This window comes from Dreissena polymorpha, chromosome 1, assembly GCF_020536995.1.
Source record: "Dreissena polymorpha isolate Duluth1 chromosome 1, UMN_Dpol_1.0, whole genome shotgun sequence".
NCBI classification, from domain to species: Eukaryota; Metazoa; Mollusca; class Bivalvia; order Myida; family Dreissenidae; genus Dreissena; species Dreissena polymorpha.
In genome coordinates this window covers 27,078,557-27,092,127 of record NC_068355.1, presented here as the reverse complement: position 1 = coordinate 27,092,127, position 13,571 = coordinate 27,078,557, and the positions used below count along the sequence as shown (strand labels likewise).

The 13,571-nt window shown below is 35.3% G+C and overlaps 1 protein-coding gene across 3 annotated transcripts in view; it reads left to right on the top strand.

The window, feature by feature from the left end:
* LOC127864941 (uncharacterized) overlaps positions 1-6,311 on the top strand; it is a 186,726-nt gene extending 180,415 nt beyond the window's left edge. For all 3 annotated transcript variants that reach the window (XR_008042336.1, XR_008042337.1, XM_052404833.1), the window contains one exon: positions 165-6,311. The gene's annotated coding sequence lies outside the window, so the exon portion shown is untranslated. The remainder of the gene's footprint in view (positions 1-164) is intronic.
* Positions 6,312-13,571: the final 7,260 nt, after the last annotated feature.

The window sequence follows — 13,571 nt, the reverse complement described above, 5'->3', positions numbered from 1 at the left end:
TATTTTATAAATAGTCTCAGGACCTTCATTTCCTCTATGGATTCAAATCAGATTAGTTGTAAAACCTTAAATACCAAGTCATGTGCTTGTTCTTGTTTTTTTTCATCGGTATCAAAAATAAAATGAAATACTGGCGTTTACAGTAACAAGTGTTTCTTTTTCAGATGCCGTTTGACGAAATCAAACCATCCAATCACAAACACAGCCTGTTGCAGCAGTTGTTACCATATTGACCCCAGTCAAACCTAAGAAGTCCATAGATAAATACTTTTTTAGATGTGCTAGTCTTTACGTACCTCCTGGTTTGTTCAGCACTTACTCTGACTCTTTGAATTTAATGACGGGTGAAAATGAATGACCTTGTTCAGTTCGAAATGACACATCACAACAATTCAAGTGGAAAGCCAGAAAGTCATGTCAACAGCCACATTTTGTATGTGTAACAGCCAAGTTGTTTTCAAAGAAAAACAATATTTTACATTTTATTTTTTATTTGACCAATGTTTCATGGGAATTATGATGCTGTCAGTCTCTTTATGTTGAAAGTTTTGGTTAAAAATAGCATGTTAATTTTTTTTTTAAAGCACACATATTGCATTTATATCCAATGTCTTTGTCTGTATAATGAATTTTTCACTACATATTTTGATCCTTATAATGGTAAATGTATGGGAAAAACAATTTTATCAAAGATATTCTAAGATTGTCAAGTCTGTTTAAATGATGCTGGTAACTTTGACAAAATTGAAAAAAAGGAGTATTTTCATATTATAAGATATGTTTCAGTTGTCTGTTTTTACCCGTAATATAGATAAGCTAATTTAATGAATTGTTCACGAAGGTTTATAACTTTTACGCTTCAGCTTTTTCTGTCTTTTAATCCTTCCGAAAACAATACTAGTCAATTAGCTGATTTGGGTCGGTATTCGATCATGAATCTTGTTTAGTAGCATACTATTTCATTGGAATAATAATGCATTCTGGGAAAAATTATTTAATCTAACTAAAATTATTGATTCTGTAAATACCACTTTGTTGATTTCAATGGATATTGTTTGTAAAATTAATATAGTATGACTATTGCGTGTTTGGGAAAGCTTTTAATGAAACTGAGTATTATAAAAAACAAAAAAACAAATAAAGAGTTTTATGAAAATTGTCAAAACTTATTATTGTTAATTTGTGTTGTTAGATCATAGATGTGTATGCTCACAATTGTTAAACTTTGTTTTTGGACACAATAGTTTATTATGCGTATCCTCTTTAATAAGTGAGTAACTTAATCAAGATTTATTGATCACTGTATATATTCTGTAGGTATATTTTGCCATTTATACATAAAGCAACTGTAGAACAATTGTATTTTAAATGTAAATTATTCTTGTATTGTTGCCATTTGTATAATATAAACTAACTGTTTACCTTAGTTTGTAAAAACCTTTGTAAAAAAACATTTCCTGTGTGAATGCTCATATATGTATCAAACTGTTAAAATAATGCACAGTACCAGAAAAAATAGTCAATTACACAGTAAGGGAAAGTGTTGTCATATGCTAACAATTGTATAAAATTGCAATTGTCTCTATTTGTAATAATAGAGAGCAATATTATTTGCTTAAAAAATAAAGATGTCTGCTTTGTAAATTAATAATTGTGTTTACATCTCAACATAACACGTAAATACATTAAAGTCTAAAAGGATTTTTTTGAATAAACACTTAAATAAATATATGTGCGTGTATACGCTGATAAAAAAAATTTACATTTCATTTAGTTTTGTAACAGCGCATTTGACCTTTCACGTTGACCATCCCACACTTGCTGTCAGTGCAGTGCCTTCATTAGGGTCATTTTTATGCTCCTGGTAGGGTGGCATATAGCAGTTGAACTGTCCGTCAGTATGTCAGTCTGTCCTTTTGTCCGAAAAAAACTTAAACATTGGCCATAACTTTTTGAATATTGAAGATAGCAACTTGATATTTGGCATGCATGTGCATCTCATGAAGCTGCACATATTGAGTGGTGAAAGGTGATGGTCAAGGTCATCCTTCAAAGTCAAATGTCAAATTTATTGCGTCTGTCCGTCCGTCCAAAACTTTAACATTGGCCATAACTTGTTCAATATTGAAGATAGCAACTTGATATTTGGCAGCCATGTGTATCTCATGGAGCTACACCTTTTGAGTGGTAAAAGGTCAAGGTCATCCTTGAAGGTCAAAGGTCAAAAAAATAATCAAAGTGGCGTTCCTATGAAGCTGCACATTGTGAGTGGTTCAAGGTCAAGGTCATCAGTCAAGGTCATCCTTCAAGGTCAAAGGTCAAAAAAATAATCCAAAGCGGCGTTCTCATGAAGCTGCACATTGTGAGTGGTGTGAGTTCAAGGTCAAGGCCAACCGTCAAGGTCATCCTTCAAGGTCAAAAGTAAAAAAAAAATTCAAAGCGGCGTCCTCATGAAGCTGCACATTTTGAGTGGTGGACGTTCAAGGTCAAGGTCATCCTTCAATGTCAAAGGTAAAAAAAAAATCAAAGCGGCGCAATAGGGGTCATACTGTGTTTCTGACGAACACATCTCTTGTTTGTAAATATCCCACTGTTTAAGTTCAGCAAATGTTTTAAGACCAGATTTCCTTAAACTTGGGGGTGTTATTATTTTACTTTTATTGAATGCATGAAACATGTGTGTTCCGTTGTTGAATAGCTAAACATAGCTTGATGTGTGTAGATTGTGTGACAAATGTTGATCAAATTGTTACATAGAAAAAAACACAATCTTAGTTAACTTGTATGTGTTAATTACCAAACACAAATATAAGTATTTTGTAACAATATAAGTATTGTCTTTATTTGAAATACAGAATGAAATGCAATTTTAAAATCATGTCTTTATATGTTCATCTTCTCCAAATAAGCATTTTGAAAAAGCAAATATAATATCTCTATGGAAAGTATCCGTAGGCCCCATGCAATCGCTTGTGTACCTCATATTGATCAGGGTCTTTCTAAATTATTTCATGATTGTTTATCCCTGTCCCTGAATTGTGTAAATAGCTTCAACATCGTGAGATATCTGTTAAGAGGATTTCAATATTAAAAGTTAAATAGTATCTTAACTGTAACCGTACATCTGTTGCATTTATTTTAACATGTTTATATGTTGTGTCTCACTGAGTTTTATATTGTTTATAATCTTGCATATTTAATTGTGTTTTATAAGACAAACATCATTATACTGATAATGTTGTTTTTGTCCAACATTTCTATGTATACAAGTTGTATGTAAATAATTAAATATGTTTATGTTGAGGATATGTATTTCCCGATCTAAGTTTGATGTTGAACTCTCAATAAACGACATGTTTTGCCAATTAAATCCCGAATGATTGTCTTGTCACTTATATATAACTTGCCTCTATTGAACATGGGGAGCTCATTTTGTTTTATTTTGACTGTCATTCCGTCTGTTAGTCCTCCAGCACACTTTAACCTCATGCATAATTTACCATATCAATCATTGACAACAATACAAAATATAAAATCTCCATAGGAATAATGAAACTCCGGAGGTGGTATCCGATAAAACAGTACTTACACCCGCTTATCTCTTACCTAAGACAAGCGACTAATTGCCTATACAACACAGGGCAATACCAAGGACATACCTTGAACCATTAACATAATTAAAACTAAAACACGGTCTTGGACATGTCTATATCAATCATGTGGGATTTCCATTGTTATTAAGTTTATTAATGTAACTACATGTAAAATATAACGGTAAACAAATGAGGAATGTATGGTAAAACACTGTCATGCCAAGATGTTAGCTTTCAGTATTTAAATACCTTAATGCTGCTTAATTTATGCTTTTTATTGTACTATTGGTGAAATAACTCGCTTAATAATGGTTATTAAACGAATATGTTAAATCAGTAGGAACGTACTTAATTCTATACTCATACAATTCTATTAATATTTGTTTTAATACTGTCTATAGTACACTTGCTATACAGGTAAAAGTATATAAGTTAACAACCTTGAAAATAAAGAGGGCAGCTATCACAACTTACGAATATCTTTAAAAAATATATAATTACAAGGATTATTAACATTCAACAAATAGGTCTGTTTAGGCTGTATTATACATTTTCTAACACGGTTTTATGCTATTTGTATATGACCCGGAACCTACCCACAAATACATAACAGCAATATAAACTGCCTTATTTATTTTAAAGTGTAAGCACACAAGCTAAATATATTCTAATATATTAATACATTTTAATAACCCACTTAAAATGAACATGGCCCATGTTTCAGACTGCACCAATTTGTATTTTTCATTGACAAAACACACATGCACAATCTTCTTATCTCTCGTAGAGCCGTCAGATATAACTTTGAGGAGACTTAAGATAGCAAAACATTGACACCAGTTGCAGAAAGATAAGCATAATATGTCGAACTGACTTCTTACAACACAACATCTGTATTGACTTTGGCAGTTTGTATACGACCATATGATCACTTCCGGGTGAAATAATGGGCTTTATAATGTTGAATATAGGCTCATTGAACTTCATGTATAGCGATTTTGTATTTAAAGGGACTTTTACAACTGTGTGGTATAGGTTGAAACATATTTAAAAGAACACTGTAAATCAGATAGCGCAATAACACAATAGACACATGATCATAATGAACAAACATATGCGTGTATGAGAAATAATAATAAATTGATAAAACAAGAAAGAGTAACACGGCAAAGTATTTGGAAATTTTGAAAGGCTTCTGTTTGTTTATGTTATGAATACAATGTTTGATTTTTTGTAAAAATTCGGATGAACAAGCTCTTACAGTGACAGTCTGTTTTAATCCAAAGGTAAGGGGCTCAAGCCCAGGTAGGGATAACGATTGTGTCTGTGTTTTTGTTAAATTAAAATTTGTTGTTTTTTAGCTCCACTGGCGAATGCCCAGAGATGCTTATGTCATGGTCGTGTGTCCGTCATGCGTGCGTCCGTGCGTTAACTTTTCCTTTAAACATATTCTCCTAAACTACTGGTCCAATTCGGATGAAATTTCTCAGGAATGTTCCTGGGATGAACCTCTATAAAATTTGTTCAAATAATGCCCCTGAGGTCAAATTTTACCCTGCCCCGGGGGTCAAAAAATTGAAAATTTGCTTTTATAAGGCCTATTTTGTGAAAACTTTAAAAACTTCTTGTCCATAACCATTAGGCCTAGGGCTACCAAATTTGATATGTAGTTACATCTAATAAACATCTTCCAAATTTGTTCAAATAATGCCTCTGGGGTCAAGTTTGACCCTGCCCCGGGGAGTCATAAAATTGAATAAACGCTTATAAAACGCCTATTTTGTGAAATCTTTAAAAATCTTATTGTCGAAAACCATTCAGACAATGGCTACCAAATTTGGTATGCAGTAACATCTTATAGTTCTCTACCAAGTTTGTTCAAATTATTCTCTTTGGGTCAAATTTGACACTTACCTGTGGGTCAAAAATTGAACATTATAGTACCTAGGGCTACCACATGTTGTATGTAATGAGGTATAGTAGTCCTTTACAAAGTTTGCTCAAATTATGCCCCTGGGGTTAAATTTGACTTAGCCCAGGGGGTCACAAAAGTGTAAATGTGCTTAAATAGGGCCTATTTTTAAGTATTTGCACATGCCGAGAATATTTGTTTCAGCCTTTTTTCAGCAGTGGAGTGATACAGGACCATCATGGCCCTCTTGTTTATCATTGTAAAGCTTTAAAAGCAATTCACGCCAAATGTAAAAAATGCAAAATCTATAAACACGCCCGTTTATATTCAAGCATTACAGTTGTCTGCAATATCGTTGTACAAATTGCATGTTTATCTCGTTCTTCATAGAAATGTGCATTTGTCAATATCTTCAAAATCGCAACATTCCTCTTAGGTTAATGTTTAGTATGTATATTTTGCTATATAAATTAATCGTTATCATATACGTTTCAGTTTTTCCAACATGTTTTTACTGTAAATGTAATTTAATTGAATATTTTCAATAGTATTTCGTACAAAAACTGCCATAATTTTTTAAGCCAGCGCACATTATACTAATTATAGGATAGGGTCAACCACTACTGTAATCATTGTTTGTTTGTAGATGTATATAATGATACTGTGTCTATATATATGTACACATGTTGAATCAAGTGTTTTATTCCATTATCGTAAATGAACACGGCTATCCCTGAAGTTCAAATATTGTTGTACGTTGACTATTTGTTACCAGCACAATACAAAAAATATGTTTCATGTTCTTATTTCTATATTATAGTTGTTTACTAAAAATCCCCCCCCCCCACTAAATTCCGAGACGCATACATTTTGTTCGTATGTCAGACAGTTCGCTATCATACTTTAATTCAGTTTAAAATCATGAGAATCATTAGTTACAGAGCTTTCATATATCATATGGTGGTGTGTCTGTATGGGATCAAGACCAGGGTTGTTTTGTGCTCAGTAAGTCAATGTCACAAGGGTCACCTTTTTAAGACTTAAATGAAACTTATATACGAACTTTTAGATGGTATTAACGCATCAAGGTGACACGTTGATATGACTTCATATGATTGTTCAGCACCATCAGGCAATGTCTTGCGTGAAATTTCCAAAACTTAGTCTGTGGGAGAGTCATTGTATGCTTTCTTTTAGAAGAGTTTGAATCTGTATGAATGTTTTCTAACTTATGGTGACTTCAGTTCTTCCCATGCAAGTTTTAGGAGGACGAATGGGCATGTTGATGTGTATATTAGTCCGTCCAAGCGTCAGATTATTGTGTTGCAGGTAACTTTAAACGTATATTTGCTTAAGTGATGAAATAGTACATACATATTTATCAGCTTTTAATGGTTTTGGGACATACAATTAGTTAAGGCCATCAGTCAACAAAAAAACAAAACAACATTTTGGTCATTTTGTTTTAAAATAAGCGGGGTTATGGACATAATTAAGCAAATAAAATTACCTTTGAACTGTTCATGCATAAGTCAAACATAATTGCTGCTAAAGTGATATAACTTTATAAACATGTTGACCAGCATGTGAACTTATTGCGTTCCAATGTATTGTGTTCACTATTATCGGAGTGAAAACCCAATTAAGCAAAGAGCGCTTTGAACTTGACTCGAAAAGTATAACTTCTTGCGTGAATAAACACAATATTCGTTTTAAAGACTTATTAGTAAACAGTGAAACAAAACAAGGAGGTTATGTGCGTGTTCATTTACTAATATGAGCAAGCATACGTGATCTCGCATTTTTGGCAGTTAACCCTGCCCTCTATGCCACTGAGCCGATCTGATCTACCCCTGGACGCTCCGTTTAAGTATACCAAATAATTCACATAACTCAGAAAGGATTGAGTGAATTCACATACTCTAGTAACTCAGAAAGTATTGAGTGGATTCACATAACTTAGAAAGTATTGACTGGATTCACATAACTCAGAAAGTATTGACTGGATTCACATAACTCAGAAAGTATTAACTGGATTCACATAACTCAGACAGTATTGACTGGATTCGCATAACTCAGAACATATTGACTGCATTCCCATAACTCAGAAAGTATTGACTGGATTCACATAACTCAGAAAGTATTGACTGGATTCACATAGCTCAGAAAGTATTGACTGGATTCACATAACTCAGAACATATTGACTGGATTCGCATAACTCAGAAAGTATTGACTGGATTAAAAAAACTCAGAAAGTACTGACTGGATTCAAATACAATTACTTCATGAACCTCTCTCTGTGAAAACTGGGTTTAATGCATGTCCGTTAAATTCGACTTCATGGATTTTTTCTTTAAAGGAACTTTCTTTTAAATCCAGAAAGGCCGTCTGTTGTTAAACTGTGCAGACTGCACAGACTTATCTTGGACAAAAATGTACGCACATGCATTAAACGTCGTTTTCCCAGAGCGTCATATGACAAGCACTAATTTTTCCAAAATTGGACCGTTTCCCCAGGCGCACCGCCTGTCAAATCGGTCCAGCACTGGGAAATGTAGTTTCCGATACGAATTATATAAATAAAATCACGTTGTAAAAATGTTTTTTTGCATGTGTTACTCCATGTTAAGTGAAAACATATTATCTCTTATATTTGTTATAATTGTTGTGAAATCAAAGTTCGTCTTTTTGTTTTGACAAACGATATGGGACATATAAAACTACCACTGGGTCCTTATGTTTGGGACGGTGGTTTGAATTAATGGCCGGTTATAATTAGCGGTCGTACCAGACGTACACTTTCTTATTTTCTGTTCGTGATTGCATATGTTTGTTTTGCTGTTTTAATACTCGACGCTCAGCGCTTGTCCGCCATTGCCTTCGGGAATTTGGTTTTGAGGTTCCGACACAAACATTCAATTTTACGAACATGGTTCTGTTAAAGCGTAATATAATTGACCAAAAAGATAATTTGCAAAAATGTAAATATATAGTGCATCCTTGTATTCCTGTGTTGCGCGCAATTATGCAGATTTCAATATACATATTAACAAGGGAAAGCACTTCGCATCAGTGACTTCGTAAGCACACCACGATAGCCTTCCTTACATCAAATGTTCGCTTTTTACAAACATAAATTATTCACGAAAAACCGGACAGAGGTAAATTTTTGCAAGAATTCGTTGTAACTTTTTCAGATTATATACATTGTTTAATGTTATTTTTTTACCAAAATGTTTTAAGCAAAAACAATTTAACAATCAGGTAAAACATCAATAACACAGACTGAAAACTCGACCCTAACTCGTCTTAAGCCCTTAGGGGCCTTGACTCAACCACTACCACCACCATCACTAAAACAGCACCAACACACTGCAACTATACCACAACGCCCACCAGCAACACTATAGCACAACAACCATCATATACACCACCCCCACCTGCCCACAGCTAGAACCGCCACAAACTCAATTACCTCCCCCGCTACTGATATCACCGCAACAACTACCACCGCATCTCAACAGCCACCACAACGACGTCCACAACAACAACGTCCACCGCTATCACTAAAAACCACCGCGACCATTAACAACACCACTACCACCACCCTCAATAAACACCAGCACAACCATCACCCCCTGTTTTTTTTATCCAAACCACCTCCAGTTTCAATGTTACCACTACAGCAAAAACCACCACGACCGCCCCCCTCCCCTCCCCACCACCACGAACACCCCACCAACAATTACTTCGCGCTTTCTAGCATTGCCATAATTAAATGCATTTCTTATGAAATAAATAGTGTTCCCTATGATTTAAACTGATGCTCTTTTCAAACGATTAAATGTAATCTCTGAAACATTGGCTCTTTAACGAGTTACGACTATGACCACCAATCGTCGCTATGTTCTATTTATTGCGAATTGCCTCGAAAACATTATTTTAACAACTCGTATATGTTTTCATTATTCAATACTCATTTATCAGTCTTTAGAAACGCCCGAATGTGATCTGTGACAGATAGCGTAATGCCAACCCAGGACAGAGGTTGACAAAGGTTTCCATGGAAACTGATAGCAACACCATAATTAGTGGTACATGATTGATGTGCGTCAATGTGCCCTCTTTCACATACACAGTACAACTTTTAGAAAATGGGCATGTAATATGTTTACAATAACTAAACATGTACTTAGAACACCACACTGTTTTTAATAGTCATAACTAATTACAACAGCAAGTACAAAGAGCAAATAAAATATTCCTGTCCCGGGATTCGAATCCGAGCCCAGTGTAAGCAAAAGATAATACGCTACCACTGAGATACGCTGGCTTTTATATTCATTACCGAATTATAAACCGTATTTTAGGACTACACGCATTCTTTAAATAATCGAGTAAAAGCGTTACAAGCGATTTATTATTTTATTATATTGCCGATTTCGAATCACGAGTATAATGAAACACTATATTAAACAGTTTTCTAAGACATCAGTATTCTTTCGCTTGTTTAAATATTATATATGTGTTCTTTTTTGAATCATGACAAAAATTTCTTCATTTTACAAAACCGTGAACAAGTGCCCTTAAAGGGGCCGTCCAACAGATACAGCGTCGTGCGACGCGAAACGATATTTGTGGAAACTACGAGGATTGCTTATATAGCTACAAAATTCACCCGTTTTAAGAACGAGTATTAATGGTCGAGTGGTCTAGGCGAGAGTTTTTTTTTACTCCAGGACTTCAGGGGTCAGTGGTTCGACCCCTGTTGAGGGTTACTTTTTTCCTTTTTTTAAAATTGTATTGTCTTTTACTGGATAAATTAAAGTTCAAATGTTTAAATTTATCAATATAAAGCATTTAAAACATTTAATAACAAGATTCAATACATGCCAAAATCGGTTGGACGGCCCCTTTAAAATTAGATGTTAAAATATGTTTGAGTGCTTACAAACACAAGACTAAAAGAAACATTTTTAAATATGTCTGATAAATAAAAAATAAGGTAAGTGATATTCTAGTTAACTGACCAATAACAACATGATTTTATTCTACATGTATATCGTACCATCAGGAACAATATTTGCCAATTCAACATTTACTTTCGATCGGTTGACAGAGTTTTTTACTCGTGGAAATTATTCTTTGTCTTTATTTGTGGACACACATTGTTTCGTTTTCTCGAATATATAAAAATTTGCTTCCGCTCACTTGACGGGAGCCCTTATTAACGTGACGGGAGCCCTAATAAACGTGACGGTTGCCCTAATTAACATGACGGGAACCCTAATTAACGTGACGGGGGCCCTAATTAACGTGACGGGAGCCCTTATTAACGTGACGTCACATATTAGTAAACAGTGAAACAAAACAAGGAGGTTATGTGCGTGTTCATTTACTAATATGAGCAAGCATACGTGATCTCGCATTTTTGGCAGTTAACCCTGCCCTCTATGCCACTGAGCCGATCTGATCTACCCCTGGACGCTCCGTTTAAGTATACCAAATAATTCACATAACTCAGAAAGGATTGAGTGAATTCACATACTCTAGTAACTCAGAAAGTATTGAGTGGATTCACATAACTTAGAAAGTATTGACTGGATTCACATAACTCAGAAAGTATTGACTGGATTCACATAACTCAGAAAGTATTAACTGGATTCACATAACTCAGACAGTATTGACTGGATTCGCATAACTCAGAACATATTGACTGCATTCCCATAACTCAGAAAGTATTGACTGGATTCACATAACTCAGAAAGTATTGACTGGATTCACATAGCTCAGAAAGTATTGACTGGATTCACATAACTCAGAACATATTGACTGGATTCGCATAACTCAGAAAGTATTGACTGGATTAAAAAAACTCAGAAAGTACTGACTGGATTCAAATACAATTACTTCATGAACCTCTCTCTGTGAAAACTGGGTTTAATGCATGTCCGTTAAATTCGACTTCATGGATTTTTTCTTTAAAGGAACTTTCTTTTAAATCCAGAAAGGCCGTCTGTTGTTAAACTGTGCAGACTGCACAGACTTATCTTGGACAAAAATGTACGCACATGCATTAAACGTCGTTTTCCCAGAGCGTCATATGACAAGCACTAATTTTTCCAAAATTGGACCGTTTCCCCAGGCGCACCGCCTGTCAAATCGGTCCAGCACTGGGAAATGTAGTTTCCGATACGAATTATATAAATAAAATCACGTTGTAAAAATGTTTTTTGCATGTGTTACTCCATGTTAAGTGAAAACATATTATCTCTTATATTTGTTATAATTGTTGTGAAATCAAAGTTCGTCTTTTTGTTTTGACAAACGATATGGGACATATAAAACTACCACTGGGTCCTTATGTTTGGGACGGTGGTTTGAATTAATGGCCGGTTATAATTAGCGGTCGTACCAGACGTACACTTTCTTATTTTCTGTTCGTGATTGCATATGTTTGTTTTGCTGTTTTAATACTCGACGCTCAACGCTTGTCCGCCATTGCCTTCGGGAATTTGGTTTTGAGGTTCCGACACAAACATTCAATTTTACGAACATGGTTCTGTTAAAGCGTAATATAATTGACCAAAAAGATAATTTGCAAAAATGTAAATATATAGTGCATCCTTGTATTCCTGTGTTGCGCGCAATTATGCAGATTTCAATATACATATTAACAAGGGAAAGCACTTCGCATCAGTGACTTCGTAAGCACACCACGATAGCCTTCCTTACATCAAATGTTCGCTTTTTACAAACATAAATTATTCACGAAAAACCGGACAGAGGTAAATTTTTGCAAGAATTCGTTGTAACTTTTTCAGATTATATACATTGTTTAATGTTATTTTTTTACCAAAATGTTTTAAGCAAAAACAATTTAACAATCAGGTAAAACATCAATAACACAGACTGAAAACTCGACCCTAACTCGTCTTAAGCCCTTAGGGGCCTTGACTCAACCACTACCACCACCATCACTAAAACAGCACCAACACACTGCAACTATACCACAACGCCCACCAGCAACACTATAGCACAACAACCATCATATACACCACCCCCACCTGCCCACAGCTAGAACCGCCACAAACTCAATTACCTCCCCCGCTACTGATATCACCGCAACAACTACCACCGCATCTCAACAGCCACCACAACGACGTCCACAACAACAACGTCCACCGCTATCACTAAAAACCACCGCGACCATTAACAACACCACTACCACCACCCTCAATAAACACCAGCACAACCATCACCCCCTGTTTTTTTTATCCAAACCACCTCCAGTTTCAATGTTACCACTACAGCAAAAACCACCACGACCGCCCCCCTCCCCTCCCCACCACCACGAACACCCCACCAACAATTACTTCGCGCTTTCTAGCATTGCCATAATTAAATGCATTTCTTATGAAATAAATAGTGTTCCCTATGATTTAAACTGATGCTCTTTTCAAACGATTAAATGTAATCTCTGAAACATTGGCTCTTTAACGAGTTACGACTATGACCACCAATCGTCGCTATGTTCTATTTATTGCGAATTGCCTCGAAAACATTATTTTAACAACTCGTATATGTTTTCATTATTCAATACTCATTTATCAGTCTTTAGAAACGCCCGAATGTGATCTGTGACAGATAGCGTAATGCCAACCCAGGACAGAGGTTGACGAAGGTTTCCATGGAAACTGATAGCAACACCATAATTAGTGGTACATGATTGATGTGCGTCAATGTGCCCTCTTTCACATACCGGTAATCATGGACTTTGCTTCAACCAGAAACCTTAAAAAATCTCTGACAATTATAACGGAAAAGCGTGTTTGAGAACTGTCATTGTTTTGTCAAAATGCAAACCCGACCGTCTTGATAAAGTTAAGATCGATTCTCCAGAAATTAAATTGGTGGCGGATCTACTTGCCGGGAACTCATGGCCGTCACGTTAATAAGGGCTCCCGTCACGTTAATTAGGGCCCCCGTCACGTTAATTAGGGTTCCCGTCATGTTAATTAGGGCAACCGTCACGTTTATTAGGGCTCCCGTCACGTTAATAAGG